A 21761-nucleotide genomic window follows, 5' to 3' on the forward strand; every position below is an offset into this window, starting at 1 on the left:
ACGGTAAATGACACCAAGGAAAGCTTGAGGTTTAGAGGTTGGACCGGACCACAGTTGGCAGGCCTCTGAGCCAGGAGGGAGAAACGAAAAGACTCTGTTTTGCTCCTTTTCCTGGCTCTGAGAAGGTCAAGGTAATATCGACCATCTTCATCCAAGCAAAATCCTCGGCTCAAAAAGAAACCCATTTAGAAAATGTGTTTTTAATATTACCCATGTGATTTAGTATGACAACAAATCGTGTGATCTTCCAAAGTCCGAGACCAAAGGGAAAGATTTAGAAACAAATCATGTTTTTTTAACTTTCTGAAGATCGTAACCATTTAAAGGCTTTAAGGAAAGTAGATATTAAGGGAAGGACCAGGCTTATTTCACTTTTAGAAGATTTTTTTTAAACGGTCATGAAGTTAAACTGCTCTTTATTCGAACAGGTTGAAGCAATTACGTTTATTGTTCTATGAGCGACCATTTTAAGGCTCAGTGACAATCATGAAGCTGTAGAAGTTCTTGGTTCATGATATCACTGGGGACGTCGGAGGCTTGGTTTCTCCGTCTGAACAAGGGGAAATGGAGTCACCTCTATTGAACTGGACGCCAGGCGTCTGGTGCGTGGAGGGCACCCTTGGACCTTGTCCACATCACAGCACCGAGAAGTGTGCTTCCCGAGGGCCGTGGTCTTCCCTGTGCCTCCCACTGTCACCTTCGTCCAAGCCTGAGTCATCTCTTCCGACAACGCCCCCTTACTAGTCATGGAGACCGGGCTTCTGACGGTGACCCCGGGGAGCGGTGGCCATCTGACACATCATGGCCCGCAGATGATCCAGGACTGTCTTGCTTTAACCCCTCTTCTCTTTCCTTCACTTGCTCCCATGTCTTGTGTGATTTTATACTTCCTATAACTTTGTTTATAAAAAGCCATTTGTGTTAATGTGGAAAATACATCCTGGAGTTTCCTGAATTTAAGACCCAGGTCCACATTTATTCTAGACATCTGCTGGGAAAGGAGGAAAGCATGACTGAGTTTTAGTCACTGTGAGCCTGAAGCCTTCAAGACACAGGAAGGTACAACAAGAAAATCCTCACATCCCTGACCCTCATGATGTGGGAGGAGGTCCGTTGGAGACTGGGCTGGGTGGCTGGTGGAAAAGCAGAAGAGGACCTCATGAAGAGGGCCTGCATGGTGACTCAGTGGTCAGGGCGGGCATGGGACAGCAAGATGGTATGTGTGTGTGTGTGTGTGTGTGTGTGTTGGGGGGGCAGCACCACCAGAACCAAGAGTGAGTGCAGGAAGGGGAAAGGAGTCAGCTCAGACAACGGCGACAAGGCAGTTCTGTTGTAGCAAGAAGGCTCGGAGGGGAAAGCAGTGGGAGGTGGAAGGGGAGTCTGAAGGGCTGACAGGAGTGGCTCCCTAAGTAGAGGAGTGATAGGGAGCCCCGGCTCAGCAGCAGTGAAGGACCGTGTCAGAGCTCAAAGAGGCTTCCCTGGTGGTTGAACATGGAATGCACATTCCATGTAGGGGAGGAGTGGGAGGCTCCAGGAAGCCACTGCAGGGAGGCTTGCGTGCAGGGCGTGTAGGGATTCCAAGACAAACGTGGTCCAATGACATCACTTGGTACCATGGTGTCGGAAAGCTCTGAGCCTGTTAACCTGAAATCCATGCTCAGCATGCCAGGCAGGAAGTGAAATTGTCCAAATGCGCACTGTCTCCCTCAAATTAAAACGGGTTCCCGAGAGATAGTCACAACCTAAAGAAGTTTTCACAGCTCTGCAGAAATCTGGATGTGCGCCCTCACTGCTCACCTCACCTAAGTGAGTTAGAAGGAGAATCATGCAGCACAATTCTATAGATACTGTTATTTCCAAAGTCCTTATTGCGGAAGGACACTGAGGTGAATTACTGCGCTCGTTTTGTGTAAATAGCATGTTGATAATGAAATTATTACTGTGTCCAAATCAATTGAGCTAAAGAGAGAAGCCACAGACTGTATTAGGAAGTTTGTTTATGAAAATGGGAGGGAAAAGACGAATTATTAAATGATTGTTGTGACAACTGGCTAGATAAAATCTAGCTTCCTGTCCCTCTCATTATATGGATATGTTCGGCATGGCTCAAAGATGTGAATGGCTAAGAAAACGGCCCCAAAATACTACAGGAAAACATGGCGGTAAGACAGTGTACAGAGAGAGCTACAACTCAGCAATAAATAGAAGATACGACCATATGAAACAGAAACATGAAGACCCATCAGAGTGATAAGATTAAAACTTCCAAAGAACAGCCTTATTTCTAATGGCAGGTAGATGTGATCGGATAGCAGGTGTGGTGCAGAGTAAAACTGGTGGAAATTTCCTGTGGACACTTAGCAGGTGCACAGGTTCTCGCTGTTTCTGAGTGGCTGGTGTACTGGACCCAGGGAAGCAGCCAGACGCTAACACAGGTGTCACCATGAAGGTATTTTGTAGGTATGGATAAGGCTGATATCTTTCAATTTAGGTAAAGCAGTCTACCCTCATGTAAGTAGTTTAAAGGCTTAAGAGCAAAAACTGAGTTTCATGGAGAAGATAATTCTGCCTCAAGTCTGTAGCATCAAAACTTCCAGCTCATTTGGCCCATCCTACAGATTTCAGACAGGCCAGACTTACCATCACAATCTCTTGGGCCAATTCCTGAAAATCATTTCTCTCTGGATATATATAGTCTGCTTCTCTGGAAAATTTCAACTGGTACAACACTTGATATCAACAGAACATGTAGGGTTCTAACCTCTAAATGTATCTCAGGTCGTTACTTTTACAAAGTTGAAAAGACACATGAAACACAAATGTTAATTTCTATGTTGTTTATACATTGAAACATTGGTAATACTCCCTGAATGTTTCTTTCTTAAGAGCTGGTTAATATTCATTTAATCAAAATGATACATGCAAAAGAACAAAACTGGACCATTACCATACACCATACACCATACACAAAAATGAACTTAAATGGTTTAAAGACTTGAATGTAAGACATGAAACCATAAAATTCCCAGGAGAAAACATAAGTGGTCAGCTCCTTGCATCAGTGATGGCAATGATTTTTTTGGATATAACACTGGAAAACAAAGACAACCAAAGCAAAAATAAGGAAGTGGGACTATATCAAACTAAAAAATTTCTGCACAGTGAAGGAAACCATCAACAAAATTAAAATGCAGCCTACTGAATGGAAAAAGATATTTGCAAATTATGTAGCCAGAAAAGGGTTAGTATCCAAACTATATTAAAAACTCATACAACTCAATAGCAAAAAACAACAATACAATTAAAAAGTGGACAGAGGATCTGAATAAACATTTTTCTAAAGAACATGTATAGACGGCCAACAGGTACATAAAATGCTCATCATCACTAACATCAGAGAAACGCAAGTCAAAACCACAATCAGGTGTCACTTCATACCTGTTAGAGTGGCCTTCGTCAAAAAGACGGGAAACAACAGGTGTTGGTGAGGATGTGGAGAAAGGGGAGCCCTCGCGCACTGCTGGTGGGAACGCAACCTTGTGCAGCCACTCTGGAAAGCAGTGTGGGGGTTCCTCAAAAGAGGAGAACAGAATTACCATCTGATCCAACAATTCCTCTTCTGGGAATCTATCCAGAAAATGAGAACACTAGCTCAAATAGATGATGTTTATAGCAGCATTATTTACAATAGCCGAGATATGGGAACAGTCCAGGCATCCACTGATGAAGGAACAGATTCAATGGAATGGTCAATGGAATATTACTCAGCCATAAAAAGGAATGAGCTCTTGCTATTTGCAACAAAATGGATGGAACTTGAGGGCAACATGGGTGAAGGGAGTTATAAGGTACGAGCTTGCAGTTATAAAAGAAATAAGTCCCGGGGATGTGTGGTACTGCATGGCGACCATAGTTAACAATGTGTTGCATATTTGAAAGTTGCTAAGAGAGTAGATCTTAAAGGTCCTCATCACACGCACACAATTCTGGATCTGTCTGTAGTGATGGGTATTAACTGGACTTATCATGGTGATCATTTTGAAATATACACAAATATGGGATCATCATGGTACACCTAAAATGAATATAACATTATATGGCACTTATATGTCAATAAAAAAGGAAATCATTAACGTTATGTCTCAGATCTGTTTTAATTGATGTTCTTCATAGTGATTTGGCATGCTTTTCTCTATTATTCTTGTAGCTTTCTTCTATGGACAGAGAATGAGGGAAAATCTGGGCTTCCAAGTCTGACCTCTCTCTTGGGCTGCAGAGAGATACCCGGCTATCTTCCTGACTTCTCCATCTCTGAGTCGTCAGATAGATGGAGACGTTCTCTCACTTTCTACATCTTCTCTCCCTCATGTATTCCCATGGATCCAGTCACCCAAGAGGGAAAATGAACAGTCAGCCTTAAAGTTTTCCACATGTGCACACACATGTGCACGCACACACACTTGCAAATGCACGTGCACACACGCACACAGATACAGGAATGCACACACGCATGCACACACATGCACACGCACACGCATGTGCACACACGTGCACACAGATACAGAAATGCATGTGCGCACTCACACAGGAATGCACACACGTGCACGCACACATGCACACACATACAGGAACACACACAGGTGCACACACGCACACAGATAAAAGAACACCTACACCTGCACGGACGCACACACACGCACACACACAGATACAGGAACACATACACGTGCACGCACACACATGCACACACATGTGAACATGCACACCAAACACACACACACAAACGCACATATAGGCATGTGCACCCACATATGTGAATTCACACACGCCCGCACACGTGCACACACACACAGATACAGGAACACACACACCCCTTCAGTCCATGCGGGGGATTGTTGGCTGTACCTTCAATGCATCCTTTCCATCCCTTCCTCCTTCTCTGCCTTCTTCAACCCTAACCTGGACTGGGCCCTACGACTTCCCAGGAGTGTTAACTTTAATACCCCTGCTTACAGTTCACATTCTTCACCGTGCAGATGAAGTTATCGTTCTCTCACACGGCATTCTAATGATGTCACTCCCTTTTTAAAAAATTGTTTTTAATGTTTAAAAGGCTCCTCGCCGCTTTTATGCTTTAACATCCAAATTCTACGGTGGGAGCCCGGCTCTCGACCATCTGCAGATGGCCACCTCCCACCCGCCATGGTGACCTGTGCCCCGGGGCACATGGCCACAGTGTGCCCTGGTGGCTTCATCCCCTTTCCTTCAGCCGGGGCACTTCCTACATAGGGACCGCTGCTTGAAGTGACGCTTCTGTGAGTCTCCCTAGAACTGCAGGAGTGGGGTCGGTCACCACCGGCTTTTGGTGTCCTCATTACCTTGTCAAACCCGCCACAGCCCCTTCACATGGTGACATCCATCTGCTCCACAGCAACCACGTTCCTCACGGAGGACCATGCTCACCCCTCATCTGGCAGCAGGAGGTGTCTCAGTTTGCCTTCCGCCTAAAAGTAGACCCTGGAACGGGGTGGTCTGGGTAGCAGGTGAGGCAGGAGCACAAGAGGGAAAACAGAAATAGTGATGAGGGGGATGGGAAGCGAATAGTGAGCTGGTGCTGAGGCAGCTGGGCTGGGTGGAACAGGTGTTGGCTGGAGGAAGCACCGCTGGGAGACTGAGCAGCTCCATCACTGCACCATCCTAGTTCCAGGGCACTGCCTGCTGTAGGCTGAGCAGATGCCTGCAGCATGGGAGGCAGCCTGAGCTGGGAAGAAGAGTGCACAGGGTCAAGATGAGGGCTGTTGGGGTGCACCTGCTGGGCTGTGGGCATGCAGGGTCCATATGGGGGCTGTCAGTGTGCACCTCCCGGCCTGCGACTCGGAGTGCAGGGTTGAGGCGGGGGCTGTCAGGGTACACCTGCCGGGCTGCAGGCAAACTCAGGCTGTGGGTGGGGGACAGCTCTTGCCTCAGCAAAGACAGTGCCATGTTGTGACATGAATGAATTATTAAAAAGATTGCTATGGACGTGAACAGGGAGAAGAATTTTCACTTGGAGATAGGATCTGGGGTGATGCTTTAATCCATGATTTTCTTGAATATTATTTATCCCTTTATAATGTACAATGAAAACATATATATATGGAATTTGGGGCTCAGGATGTACAAAGCCTTGGTGACACATGGGCTGTCTGGCTTCTCTTTCCCCGACTACACAAGCTGCACCTACTGTGTCCTTCATGTATCTTTCCCACCTACTGTGGCTGCAGACGGTGCTTGGAAAGTGGCCAACAAGGAACTGTACGGCCCTTAATGCAGAAGCTCCTTGGCCACACACCCACCAGACACAGTGAGGGTTCTGTGACCCTGTCCTCATCTGCAGGGAGCTGGAGGGAAGGGTGACTGCCCCAGAATCGGTAGGAGCAGACTCCGTGCCTCCCGGCCCCCAGGCTCTCTGTCAGCTTTGATGGCGCAACAACCGAGTTCTTTATCTGATGCTTTGACATCTGGATCCTTGTTGGCCCTGGAGAGACGGCCCCACCCAGGACCAGCCAATCCCTAGGGATAGCACAGGCCTCTCCTGTGTGCATGCTTTTCTTGGGCAAACCATCCAGTGCAGGGCCCATGCCCCACCACCGCCTGCATGGGACCCTCACACTCAGGGCACCATCCCTCTGCCGGGATCACCCCAGAGCCAGGCACACCCCTGAGTCCCAGAGTCACCAGAATTCCTCAAACCAGCCAAACCTAGACCTGCCTGATGTTCTTCACTGGTTCCTTCCTGTGGAAACCCCAGTAAAAGCTCCTGCCCACATTTCCCTCCCCCTCAGCCTCCTGACCAACCCTGGTGTTCCCCATTTGGGCTCCATGGTGTGGTGGGTCCCCCTCCTCCTGGGAACCGTAACAAACTCTGCTCTCAATGGCAACCTTGTCCTGACCTGTTGGCCTTGCCATCCCTCAAATTTCCCAACACAACAGGAATGCACCCTTTGAGCCCACCAAGATGAACCAGTCTTGAACCCAGTGCAATTGACCTACTTCTTGGGGGAGGGGTGAGGTGGAGAAACCACAGGATAAACATATGGAGTAATTATTTGTTCAAGTCAATATGGTGATCTTTGGAAGGCCTGACCTTGCCGAGAACCACATTCTTTCTAAACAGTCAGCACATATCTGCTTAGCACTCTTACCTCTGTCTTTTCCTGGAAGATTCTTTCATGTTCCATGAATTTGCAGCCACTGTTGACTCTCAGGTCACACATCCTTCTGGAATCCCTGGTGAGAGCCAACCAGACCCACATGTCTGAACTGATCTTTTAGTCATCGGTTATGTCCTGTCTTCACTCAGCTCCGGCTCTGCTGCCCACCTGAGAGCACTGACCGCCCACCTTATCACTCTTTCCAGCTCAGCAGCCAACCCCTTTGGGGAAGACAAAGCCCACATGGGAGCTCTGTGGCTGGTGTTATTCAGCCTTGGTCCCTTGGTCCCAAGGATGCCTCTGGCCCTCACCAGATCCTTCATCCAGCCTCCTGGGGTCAATCTGCCTCTATGTGGAACTTCAGACCCTCCGCTTGCGGCCAGCCTCTCTTTCTAGAAACACCCACCAAAGGGTGTGAACAAAGAGCAGGGAAAGAGGCACCAAGAAGGCAAACATGGAGGCCTGGACATGGATTAGCCCCTCAAGCTGTCACAACGTGGTCATCTATGAGAGCCCCCTCCCAGGATTTACAAAACTCTTCAGAATAAGTAAAAGAAGAAAAAGAAGTTATTTGATGTGATAGAAAAGCAATGTTGTTCGGCATGGGTGTGGTCTGGGTGCCTGACTCTGGTTCAATTGTTTACGTCAGGAGTCATGTTTTCTGTTAAGATTTCCGAATACAAGTGATTAAAGAAATAAATGCCTCTTTTTGTGACCTTGTAAGAAAAACAGCAGATTTTCATGATATTGAAACCCAGAGCAAATCCAAAGTTTGCTTTAAGCTTGTTAGTAATAATATTACTAACTGTCCAGAGATAGGAAAATAAAATCTCTGGCCTGAATTAATTGTGTATTTTTTATGTTACATTTTTTACTTTGATGCACTGTAATTATTCTCATGTGAGAGGCAAAGAAATGATTTATTTCTCTTTCTTACATTTACAAATCATATGCTCATCCTTTCTGAAAAAAATTGTGGTCAAATATACAAGACATAACATTAACTATTTGAAGCATTTTTAAGTGTGCATTTCTGTGGAATTAAGTACATTCACAGTGTTGTGCAATCACCAATCCATCATCCATCCCTCCATCCATCTGCCAATCCATATCCACCCATCCATTCATCCAAAATCCATCCATCCATCCATCACCCATCCACCCATCCAGCATCCATCCATTCCTCTTCCCAACCATCCATCCGTCCATCCATCATCATCTTCCTCATCCATCCATCCGTCCATCCATCATCATCTTCCCCATCCATCCATCCATCCATCTGTCTATCCATCATCATCTTCCCCATCCATCCATCCATCCATGCATCCATCCATCATCATCTTCCCCATCCATCCATCCATCCATCCGTCCATCCATCATCATCTTCCCCATCCATCCATCCATCCATCCGTCCATCCATCATCATCTTCCCCATCCATCCATCCATCCATCCGTCCATCCATCATCATCTTCCCCATTCATCCATCCGTCCATCCATCATCATCTTCCCCATCCATCCATCCATCCATCCGTCCATCCATCATCATCTTCCTCATCCATCCATCCATCCATCCATCACCCATCCACCCATCCAGCATCCATCCATTCCTCTTCCCATCCATCCATCCATCCATCCATCATCCATCTTCCCATCCATCCATCCATCCATCCATCATCCATCTTCCCATCCATCCATCCATCCACCCATCCATCATCCATCTTCCCCATCCATCCATCCATCCATCCGTCTATCCATCATCCATCTTCCCCATCCATCCATCCATCCATGCATCCATCCATCCATCCATCTGTCCATCCACCTGTATCCACCCATCCAAAATCCGTCCATCCATCCATCACCCATCCACCCATCCAGCATCCATCCATTCCTCTTCCCATCCATCCATCCATCCATCCATCATCCATCTTCCCCATCCATCCATCCGTCCATCCATCATCCATCTTCCCATCCATCCATCCATCCATCCGTCTATCCATCATCCATCTTCCCATCCATCCATCCATCCATCCGTCCATCCATCATCCATCTTCCCATCCATCCATCCATCCATCCATCCGTCCATCCATCCATCCATCATCCATCTTCCCATCCATCCATCCATCCATCCATCATCCATCTTCCCCATCCATCCATCCATCCATCCGTCCATCCATCATCCATCTTCCCATCCATCCATCCATCCATCCATCATCCATCTTCCCCATCCATCCATCCATCCATCCATCATCCATCTTCCCATCCATCCATCCATCCATCCATCATCCATCTTCCCCATCCATCCATCCATCCATCCGTCCATCCATCATCCATCTTCCCATCCATCCATCCATCCGTCTATCCATCATCCATCTTCCCATCCATCCATCCATCCATCCGTCTATCCATCATCCATCTTCCCATCCATCCATCCGTCCATCCATCATCATCTTCCCCATCCATCCATCCATCCATCCATCATCCATCTTCCCCATCCATCCATCCATCCATCCGTCCATCCATCATCCATCTTCCCATCCATCCATCCGTCTATCCATCATCCATCTTCCCCATCCATCCATCCATCCATCCATCCATCATCCATCTTCCCCATCCATCCATCCATCCATCCATCATCCATCTTCCCATCCATCCATCCATCCATCCATCCATCATCCATCTTCCCCATCCATCCATCCATCCATCCATCATCCATCTTCCCATCCATCCATCCATCCATCCATCCATCATCCATCTTCCCCATCCATCCATCCATCCATCCATCCATCCATCATCCATCTTCCCCATCCATCCATCCATCCATCCATCATCAATCTTCCCATCCATCCATCCATCCATCCATCATCCATCTTCCCCATCCATCCATCCATCCATCCGTCCATCCATCATCCATCTTCCCATCCATCCATCCATCCATCCATCATCCATCTTCCCATCCATCCATCCATCCATCCGTCCATCCATCATCCATCTTCCCATCCATCCATCCATCCATCCATCATCCATCTTCCCCATCCATCCATCCATCCATCCATCATCCATCTTCCCCATCCATCCATCCATCCATCCGTCCATCCATCATCCATCTTCCCATCCATCCATCCATCCATCCATCCATCATCCATCTTCTCCATCCATCCATCCATCCATCCATCATCCATCTTCCCATCCATCCATCCGTCCATCCATCATCATCTTCCCCATCCATCCATCCATCCATCCATCATCCATCTTCCCCATCCATCCATCCATCCATCATCCATCTTCCCCATCCATCCATCCATCCATCCATCCATCATCCATCTTCCCATCCATCCATCCATCCATCCATCCATCATCCATCTTCCCCATCCATCCATCCATCCATCATCCATCTTCCCCATCCATCCATCCATCCATCCATCCATCATCCATCTTCCCATCCATCCATCCATCCATCCGTCCATCATCCATCTTCCCATCCATCCATCCATCCATCCGTCCATCCATCATCATCTTCCCCATCCATCCATCCATCCATCCATCCATCATCCATCTTCCCCATCCATCCATCCATCCGTCCATCCATCATCCATCTTCCCATCCATCCATCCATCCATCCATCCATCATCCATCTTCCCCATCCATCCATCCATCCATCCATCATCCATCTTCCCCATCCATCCATCCATCCATCCATCATCCATCTTCCCATCCATCCATCCATCCATCCATCATCCATCTTCCCATCCATCCATCCATCCATCCATCATCCATCTTCCCATCCATCCATCCATCCATCCATCATCCATCTTCCCATCCATCCATCCATCCATCCATCCATCATCCATCTTCCCATCCATCCATCCATCCATCCATCATCCATCTTCCCATCCATCCATCCATCCATCCGTCCATCCATCATCCATCTTCCCCATCCATCCATCCATCCATCCATCATCCATCTTCCCCATCCATCCATCCATCCATCATCCATCTTCCCCATCCATCCATCCATCCATCCGTCCATCCATCATCCATCTTCCCATCCATCCATCCATCCATCCGTCTATCCATCATCCATCTTCCCATCCATCCATCCATCCATCCATCATCCATCTTCCCCATCCATCCATCCATCCATCCGTCCATCCATCATCCATCTTCCCATCCATCCATCCATCCATCCATCATCCATCTTCCCCATCCATCCATCCATCCGTCCATCCATCATCCATCTTCCCATCCATCCATCCATCCATCCATCCATCATCCATCTTCCCCATCCATCCATCCATCCATCCATCCATCCGTCTATCCATCATCCATCTTCCCATCCATCCATCCGTCCATCCATCATCATCTTCCCCATCCATCCATCCATCCGTCTATCCATCATCCATCTTCCCCATCCATCCATCCATCCATGCATCCATCCATCCATCCATCTGTCCATCCACCTGTATCCACCCATCCAAAATCCATCCATCCATCCATCACCCATCCACCCATCCAGCATCCATCCATTCCTCTCCCCATCCATCCATCCATCCATCCGTCCATCCATCATCCATCTTCCCCATCCATCCATCCATCCATCCATCCATCCGTCTATCCATCATCCATCTTCCCCATCCATCCATCCATCCATCCATCCGTCCATCCATCATCATCTTCCCCATTCATCCATCCATCCATCCATCCATCCATCATCCATCTTCCCCATCCATCCATCCATCCATCCATCCATCCATCCATCTGTCCATCCACCTGTATCCACCCATCCAAAATCCGTCCATCCATCTATCCATCTTCAGAAGTTTTTCATCTTCCTAAACCAAAACTCTCTCCCTATTGGATAACAATTCCCCATTTCCCTCTCCACGCCAGCTCCCAGCACCTACCCCTCTGCTTTCTCTCTCCATTATTTTGGCTACATGAGGTAACCCACATAACTGAGGTCATACAATATTTGTCTTTTTGTGACTGACTTACCTTACTTAACATAAGGGCCACCTATGTGGTGTCCTGTGACAGGATTTCCTTCCCATTTAGGACTGATAATATTCCATTGTAGGTTTGGATCATGTTCTGTTTATCCATCACCCATCAGTGAACATTGTTGGGGTCGTTTGCACCTTTTGTCTATGGTGAACAGGGCTGTTGTGAAAATGGGTATATGAGTATTTGTTTGTGTCCTTGATCTGATAGGATCATAGGGATCCCATAGGTTCTATATCATAGGGATCATAGGTTCTATCTTTAATGTTTGAGGATCCTCCATACTGTTTCCCACAGTGGCTGCACCGTCTTACATTCCCACCAATAGTGCACAAGGGTTTCAATCACTCCACATCTTTGTCAACATTTACTTTCCATTTTTTCCCATCACATATGTATAGTAGCCTTCCTAATGGGTGTAAGGTGGTACCTCATTTTGGACTGACTTGCATTTCCCTAATTAGTGATGGCTCTGCATTTCTCAAGTGCTTTTTGGCCATCTGTATGTCTTCTTTGAAGTAATGCCTACTTAAATTGGGTTATCACTTTTTCAGTGTCAAGTTCCTTATATATTTTGTGAATTAATTCCTTACCAGATGCATAATTTAAAAATATTCTCTTCATTCTATGGATTGCCTTTTTACTCTGATGATGCAGTCCTTTCTTACACACAAGTTTTTAATTTTGATGAACTCCAACTTACCTATATTAATTTCTTGCCTGTGCTTTTGGCATCATATTTAAGGAATTGCTGTTGAATGCAACGTCATAACACTTTTCTCCTGTATTTTCTTCCCAAGGGCTTTATAGTCTCAACTTTCAAGTTTAGGGCTCTTACCATTTTCAGTTAATTCTTATTTATGGTATGAGATAAGGATCCAATATCATATTTTGATTTATACCTATCCTTTGAATTAGGAGAACACAGTGTTGATTTCAGTGTGGTTGTCCCCCATTTGTTAATGTGAACACAGAGGCTTGGGGTAGTTTGTGCCTTCTCCTGGTCCCTCGCTGGATAGAACAGTGACAACTCAAATACTGCAGCGCATATCCCAGAGCGGGGTTCTGCTGATAGTGCATGCATCGCCTGTTGTTTGCCATGGAGGGCCGTGTCTACATCCTAATGTTTGTGATTAAACAGTCCCTAGAACAAAATAAACTTGCGGACATTGTCAAAAGCCGCTGATGCTCACTGTCGCTCAGTCGCCAGAGTGTAGGTAAACTAGGATGAGTGGTGAAGGGAAAGTTACCCACAGCCAGAGAGACCAGGCCGGGTGACCAGACTCCACAACCAGCACGCCTGTCTCACTATCCATAACCACTGACGTGTGCACGGCTCTTCCCTTCTGGCCAAGACCACGCACGTTCTCCGTGTTGTCCCTGTAGTCATTACTTATTTTCTCGTTGAGTGAATACCAGGAAGAGGAAGACAGCATTTCAGAGTTTGGGAGCTCACAAGGACAGCTGTGCAGGTGGACGTGGTGGGGGGAAGGGGAAGCACTGAGGGGCTCGCCGGCCGCATCCCAGGGAGAAGAATCGGAGACTGCTTGGCGGAGCAGGTGATGGTCCCACTGAGACCCTGAGGGTGAGTAAGGAGAGCATTTCCTGCAGTGCTCACTCTGGGTCAGGGATTGGTAGAGATCCAATACACACCCGCAGAACCACATGATACCCCCCCGGAGTGCGTTTTCATTCTGAATTCGCAGATGAGGACGTGGCCTAGGCAATCCTGCACATATGGCACAATCTGCAGACAGTAAGGGAGAAAAAAAGCAGTGGACAGATTATGCCAAGGCCCTGGGGCAGAGAGGCATGATCCCGTCCGAGGAACAGGAGGGCTGTGAGTTGGCTACACAGTTCGTGGTGAAGTGATGGGCTGATTTCAGGCATCTGGACCTGCTGTAGGTAGGGACTCCTTGGTGAGGGCTCAGTGGACATCTGTGGGATCCTGAAACCCCAAATATTGTTTGTATTCCTTATGCATTTTTGTGGTTAGAAGATCCTCAGACTTGCATTAGCTATCCAGTGGACTAAAAGGTTAACCGAACCATCAAGTGGGAGACAATGACGAAAGAATCTTAACCCAGGAACAGCCTTAGGATGATTTTCCTCATGGCCCAATGGAAGTAGGGCATATTCGGGGCAGATGGCCCCTTGTGGTCCCCGGGCAATGACAGGCTGATGGCCTGCGTCCAGCACCCTCTGTACACACTGACCCCTGTATGAGGTTCTATGAAGGAAGGCGGTGCTGCCATCTCACAGCCGTTCACCCATGGCATGTGATCCAGGGCCTGGCCAAGGCGTAGAGGCGCGATGAACTGTTTGTTGAGTGAATTTGTTGGGTGCGTGTGTCTGCGATGCCCGGATACTTACTGGAAGGTAAAAATTAAGGCACACGTAGACAAGAGAACAAGTAGACAAGCGAGGGGTTGAATGCATTTAGATTAAAGGGGGGACATCAGAGGGCAAGTGGAAGGTCAGCAGGAACCAGAAACATGGCGTTCCTACTCCTTGCTTTCCTGAAATGAAACTGACAGTTTGTAATGGATTAGCAGCGAGTCGGGTGGGGGAACGTGAGTTCTGGTGACAGAATGCCAGGGCCGCTCGGGTCTCGTGTCTGCTCCCTCAGGGACGCAAGTGTCCTTGAAACCAGAACAGTCCCCGCCTGCGAACCGAGAGCATTGCACTTCCCATGAGCAAACAGATGGGGACTGGGCACCCGTCAACGGGGTGGCTTTTAGAAACAAAAAGGGGGGGCAAACGATGACTTCAGAGGCGCTCAGGCAGGCGGCCTCTTGACCTGCAAACATGCGGCGTGCTGTACACGCCTCTGACACGGGCTCCCTGCGTGGCGCTCGGGGCGGGGTGTGTCCAGGAAGAGGGATGTGCTGCCTGGAGCCTCGCCAGCAGCAACGGGAGGGATGACTAAGGCCTATAATAAAGCACACACTCGAAGGAGTTGTCCGTTGGGCCATCCAAAAAGAACATTCTGTTTTCCTTCCATTATCTGTGGTTGCTGCTTCTCTGGTCGGGAGGCGTGTCGGACTGACGTGCGTCTTCCTCGCGGCCGTCCCCACACTCCGTCCTGCTGCTGGACCCTGGCGTGGAAGAGAAGGATGCCTTCCAGATGTCCGCCGCGAGGGAAGGAACAATTGCGGTCCACACTCACAGCCCTGTTCCCGCCGAGCGCCACTGTGCGCCGCTCACTAGGTCCCTGAAGGCCGGGCTTTACTCCCGCCCTGCAGGGTGCGGCCTGGGCAGGACGCCGCTGTGGAGGACAGGGAGAGGGAAGCTAATCCAGATGCAGCAGACGCCCACACGTACTGCACTGGGGACTAGGCATTGTTCCGTTCGAGCCACACAGGGAATAATGTATCCATCGGAGGTCACATCCCCGCTCCTGCCTCCCGGGCCACCACCGCCATGTGCCTTGTCCACTCACGCATGAGACGGCGGTTCCGCAGCCGTCCCTACCACCAGCGGGTCTAGCTCGAGGTCTCTGTGTGTGCGAGATGCTGCCCCTGGCCCTCAGGATCTTTCAGGTGGATTTTCAGAGACCCGAGGGCAGACACACGGATCACACCCTGAGCTCAGTGGAGTCTGGGCGCCGTCCGTCCGAGGGGAGCTGTGTGAGCTGGTTTGGCCGATGCCGGTGTAACTGTGCTGGGACTGTCTGAGCCGGTGGGCAGGGACGTGCACAGGCAGGTGGATGTCCTGCGGCACCCAGTCTACACTCGAGGCGTGGCCACTGGGCCGGGAAGTGCAGGGACGGTCAGGAGGTGGGGGAATTACTGTTTCCAAGGGAAGGAAAGGACACAGCAGGGTGAGAAGGCTTCCGGCCGGCTGGGGAGCGGGGGCTACCCCCAGTGTCCAGCCCAGAGTGTGAGGGCTACGGAGGAGGGGCTGCGGGCGGCGCGCACTGGCAGGGTGAGCTCTGGGCTGTTCGCGTGGGAACTGCCTAGCCCCTGGGAGGGCAGCCAGCGAGGCCCAGATGTCAGCTTCAGAAACATAGAGAATCAAAGACACGGTTCACAGATTTGTAGGTAGGTTCTTTCTTGCAGTCCAGAGGGGAAAGGGACCTGGGTGGGGGGCACAGGGCAGTGGCCCGGAGGAAGTTTGCCGACAGGTGCACCGCTCTGTGTGTCTGGGGCTCACTTGGCCGCTGGTGGTGGGTGTGAACTGTGGGAAGGAGGATGGCGGGGGAGGGGCAGTGTTGCTGAGCCGGCCTGAGGGCAGGGGCCGGAAGGGTGCTGCGGCAGACACGAGGCCCCGAGGAACAGAGACAGCCCTGACGTGCTCGCTCTGTGAGGGCTGGGTGAGGACGGCACGTGCACTCCTTGGCCGCTTGTGCATGACCTGTTGAGCAGAGGAAGGTGACCCCGGGACCGAAGGCCCCTGTGATGACCAAGCCACGGGCAAGTGATGTGTGCCAGGCGCCAAGCACTGCTCCCCACGTCGATGCTCCCAAGAATCACCCCACACACAGCGGGTCCCTCAGGCTTCCTGTGCTGTTGCTGCAGGCTTGCCCGTGCCACACTGGGGACACCAGCTAGAGATCCGGCCTGTCCGGACTCCCGGAACCAGCACAGCAGGATGCCTGTCTGAACCCAGGGCTGTAACCAGAAGCCAGAGTGCAATGGGCAGGAACAAGGCTGTGGCTGGCTTGCAGGGGAATGGTGGGAGAGCCACGTGCGGGGGCGCCTGAGTGGCTCAGTCGGTGAAGTATCTGTGTCTGGATTTTGGCTCAAGTCGTGACCTCAGGGTCGTGAGATCGAGCCCCACATTGGGTCCCGTGCTCAGCACGGAGTCTGCTTGTCCCTCTCCCTCTGCCCCTACTCATGCTCACTTGGATCTCTGTCTCTCAGGTAAATAAATAAAATCTTTTTAAAAATTTAGAATAGATGGGGTTTCTTCCATGAGTGATTTGGGGTTTGCAACAGATAATTTTATGCATAAAATTTATGCACGAGAAAGGAATCTTTACCACGGGTATCCCCCCCCTCCAAAAAAAAAAAAGGCTAATGAAGAGTACAGACTAAAATCATTTGAACAATTGTGTACTTAAGGGAATATTCTTACTAGGCTCCTAGTGAATGACTTTTTGGCGTCCCTCGCTCAGCATGGCGGTTTTCCTGAGCTCAGCTTCTCGCTGAGATTCTCACCATTTCCCCTCCAGCGGGTCCTTGTGCTTTCATCGGCGGCTGCAGTTTGCACAGTTTGCTTCAATGAATAAGTTCACTGCATGTAGTCGACACATGTCTAAACGGCAGAAAACCGTACTGAGGCCCAAATGCTAAGGCCATCTTAGGAAATGGAGCTGCATACAGCCGGCCACGGAAAGCATCACAGGTCGTGAACGACTTTGAAGTTGCCGCAGATGCCGTTAGCTCCCAAGCCCGGGCATGCCGAGCTCTTCAAGGTGCATTTCCCACGTCTTGGATCCTTCTAAATTCACCGTGGGTGGGTCATTTCTCCGCACGATCCCACGCTCTGGTCCCTGCCGCTGCTCCGTGCTTGCTGCGTTGTGCACGCGGCCAGGGAGTCGGAGCCACACCTGACTTCAGTCAATAACCAGAAAGGGGTCCTCCGTGTGTGGGGACCGGCTCCCAAGAGCGCAGCCGGGACCCCCCCCAACACCTCTCCTCCCGCTCCCCAAGCCTGTTCCCTCCATACAACTGGCAGCGGCCTTCGGGTGCGCCCGTGGAACAAGCCGGCCAAGAGGTTTGCCTTCCTGGAGTGTGCGGTTCGGGGTGGGGGAGTAGAAGGGGGACTGAGAGCAGGGAGGATGGAGCGCGGCAGGTGTGATGAGGTCCAGGCCCGAGAAGGCCTTCTGCAGAGCATCCCTGTGTGCAGACGGGAGCGTCTCCCGCCGCGCAGGCCTCCTGGGTGTTGTTTGTGGAGAGGCCACGGCCGGGGACCGGAGTGCTCATTCGAAGCCGGCAGCAGGGGTGGGGGGGTGGATCCAGAGGAAGGTCCTCCGGGGTCTTTCGACCATTTGCACCAAAGGAGATGGGGAGGCGTGGGTGTGCTGGGTTCGGAGCAGGGAGGTGGGGGCTGCTGCACCAGCCCGGACTGGGAGGGTGAGGGACGCCAAGGAACGGCGCCACTGGGGTAACTCAGGAGGGATGTGTCGGCAGCCTGGGAAAGACGGGGCAGCAGTGCACCCCTGAGAAGTGTTCATATTTTCATCCTGGGAAGGTGGCTGGCACTGACTCCATGCGGCAAGGCCGTGGCTGCGGGAGAAGGGGCAGGGGTGGCCTGGGGGCCCCTGGGGGAGAAAGGAGCACAGGAGTTCAGAAGCTGTGGCGCCTCCTGTCACTCACCCCCAAGTCCCCAGAGCCTCCCGCAAGGGGAGCTTCCTGGAGACGCTTGCAGGTACCTGGGGGACCCCAGGAGCAGGGGATGCCCTGCACCACAGGGCTGAAGGGTCTGCTGGCTGCGCTCGCAGCAGGGCTGGAACCACACTCATGCTCTTCAACACCCCCTCCCTACAACCCGGGCAGTGTTCCTGGATCTGGGAACACACATGACCAACACGCATGGGAACACGGGTGACACCCATGCAATGGCCTGACGGCACTCAGGTCGGGGGTTCCAAAATGCCGGCCTCGGCACAGAGTTGCAGGCACAGGGACATCGTGGGGCCACTAGCTGCCTCCACAGAGCATCCAGGTTGTGGGGTACTCTGTAAAGTGTAAGTGTGGGGCACGGTAAGACCGTGTTGGATAGACTTCAGCTGGACGGGTAGGAGCCAGCATCCCCTCGTCCCGCGAGGCCGCTGCACTCAGCGGATCCATGCGCCCAGACGGCATCTTAAAATGCACTTGACTGTTCAGACGAGTTTCTGATGTGTGGGAAACGGCACTGACAGTACAGAGGGGTCGCGTGTGCCTGCGCCCCCCGACCCCGTGTTAACGTCTCCATTAATGCAGCCGGCTCGATGCAGGTAATGGGCCCGTGTGGACCCGCGCGCGTGAACTAAGGCGGCGATGTCTGCAGATCCCCGGGTTTCCCCTCATTCCTCCTCCTGCTGTTCCGGGATCTCAGCCCCGACCCTTCGTCCTCCCGGTCCCAGCTCCCTGGGCTCCTCGAGGTGGGGGCGGCCTCTCCGATGCTCCTGCGGGTTCTAACGGTGTTGAGTCGTCTGGGTCCGGCGTTCCCTGGGGCGGGTCTGGGGTCTGACTAGGCTGCGGTTATGGATTTGGGGGGGGGAGACCCCAGAAGAGAATCGTTGCTCAGCGGGGAGTCTGCTTCTCCCTCTCCCTCCGCTGCTCGCCCTGCTTGTGCTCTCCTGCTCCCTCATCCTCCTGCTCCCTCAAATAAATCAGATCTTGAAAAAATAAAAAAATAAGAATAAAAAAGTGGTATGGTACTAAATGTTTTTTTTTTTTTTTTTGGTACTAAATGTGTTTTAAAAAGATTTATCCTTTTCTTGTTCCTGATCTCAATGGGAAGGCTGCAAGCTTTTTCCCATTGAGGAGGATATTTGCTATGGGTCTTTCATAGATTTGATGAAGTTCAGGAATGTTCCCTCTATCCCTATACTTTGAAGGGTTTTAATCAGGAATGGGCGCTGTATTTTGTCAACTGCTTTTTCTTCATCAATTGAGAGGACCATGTGGTTCTTCTCTCTTCTCTTATTAATTTGTTCTATCACATTGATTGATTTGCGAATGTTGAACCATCCTTGTATCCCAGGGATAAATCCTACCTGGTCATGGTGGATAATCTTTTTAATGTGCTGTTGGATCCTGTTGGCTAGGATCTTGTGGAGAATCTTAGCATCCATATTCAGCAGTGATATTGGTCTGAAATTCTCCTTTTTGGTAGGGTTTTTGCCTGGTTTGGGAATCAAGGTAATGCTGGCTTCATAGAAAGAGTCTGGAAGTTTTCCTTCTGCTTCAATTTTTTGAAACAGCTTCAGGAGAATAGGTGTTATTTCTTCTTTGAAAGTTTGGTAGAATTCCCCAGGGAATCCGTCAGTTCCTGGGCTCTTGTTTTTTGGGAGGTTTTTGATCACTGCTTCAATCTCGTTACTAGATATCGGTCTATTCAGGTTGTCGATTTCTTCCTGGTTCAATTTTGGGAGTTTATAGCTTTCCAGGAATGCATTATTTACTTGAGAGACAAAAGGAGAGAGTGAGGGGAGGAGGGATGAGCAGGCTCCCTGCTGAGCAGGCCCCCCCCCCATATGGAACTCAATCCCAGGACCCCAGGATCATGACCTTAATTCTCAGAGCCCCCCTGGCGCCGCTCCAGTTTACATTTTTATTATTTATTTATTTATTTATTAAAGATTTTATGTATTTATTTGAGAGAGAGAGGGAGCACAAGCAGGGGGAGGGGCAGAGGGAGAGGGAGAAGCAGGCTCCCTCCTGAGCAGGGAGCCCAATGTGGGGCTCAATCCCAGCACCCTGGGATCATGACCTGAGCCGAAGGCAGACACTTAACCATCTGAGCCACCCAGGCGCCTTCCAGTTTACATTTTTAAAAGAAAAAGAATTTAGGAATACTTTGAGGTTAGAATTTATAAGTCCTTGTGCAAAATCAGCTTTTATTCCCTAAAATAAATAGGCTCCTGGACATTATCTTGAAATATGGATGCTGATAGCAAAGGAAGGGTGCAGGTCACCACTGAGAACTCAGGAGGGGGCGGTGACTTGCACATTGTCCGATCCCTGCAGGAAGGCCACAGAGGATGCCTTCCCTGTAGGTGTGCATTTACCTCTAAGCCTAAGTGTGGCCGGCCGGTGGTTCTGGGGCTAAGTGCCGTCTCTTCCACTAATTGCCCATGTGACAGTGACAGTCCCTGTGTGGTTCCGAGTCTCTGGACTTCATCGGTCACACTGCGGGGACGGACAGATAGACTGACAACACTTGGTACAGCCCACGTGTTAGTGGGCAGGTGCAGCCATGTAAGATGGTGGAGGAACGGTGCAGTTTGGGGTGTGGAATCCTGTTTGTCACATAGCTCTCCAACCCCTGTTCCCTTCCTCTGAGGCTGTGCGCTCCCCGGCAGGGTCTGCCGGGCACCGGACCCTCCGAGTTTTCTACGAGTGTGTCTATTCTAGGCTTTATGAATCATGCCTCAGCACAGACTTAGAAAGTCTTTCCAGGAAATTGTTAGGCAAGAAGATACTGAGAAGAGAGCTTTGCTGGGACAAGAGCTTCTCGCCATTGCTCGCCCGTGAAGACCTCCCAGTCGGCCTCCAGTGCGCTTACACAACAGCCAGCCTGGGGATCCGGGGCCAGCGGGACACGAGTCACGGGCTCCAATCACCTCACAAGTACACTGTGTAACTGCTCCTTTCCTTCAGGGACCACTTCTGGTGTTGCTGAAAACATGCTGACCAGCAGTCCCGGGCCTTCTCCTTGGTCTCTCTGTGGCTGTGACCCGCCCCCGTCCTCTGAACAGAGCTCATGAGTCCTCTTCACACATGCCATGTGCCATGGCTCTCCGAGAGCTGGTGGCACATGGAATCCAGTCCAAGGCTTGTAACCTCTACACTGTGGGTTCCAGCCCCAATCCCAAACCCCCGAGAGAATATGGGCCTGACGTCCGTGGACAG

The sequence above is a fragment of the Mustela erminea genome, chromosome 11 (assembly GCF_009829155.1).
Source record: "Mustela erminea isolate mMusErm1 chromosome 11, mMusErm1.Pri, whole genome shotgun sequence".
In the NCBI taxonomy this organism is placed as follows: Eukaryota; Metazoa; Chordata; class Mammalia; order Carnivora; family Mustelidae; genus Mustela; species Mustela erminea.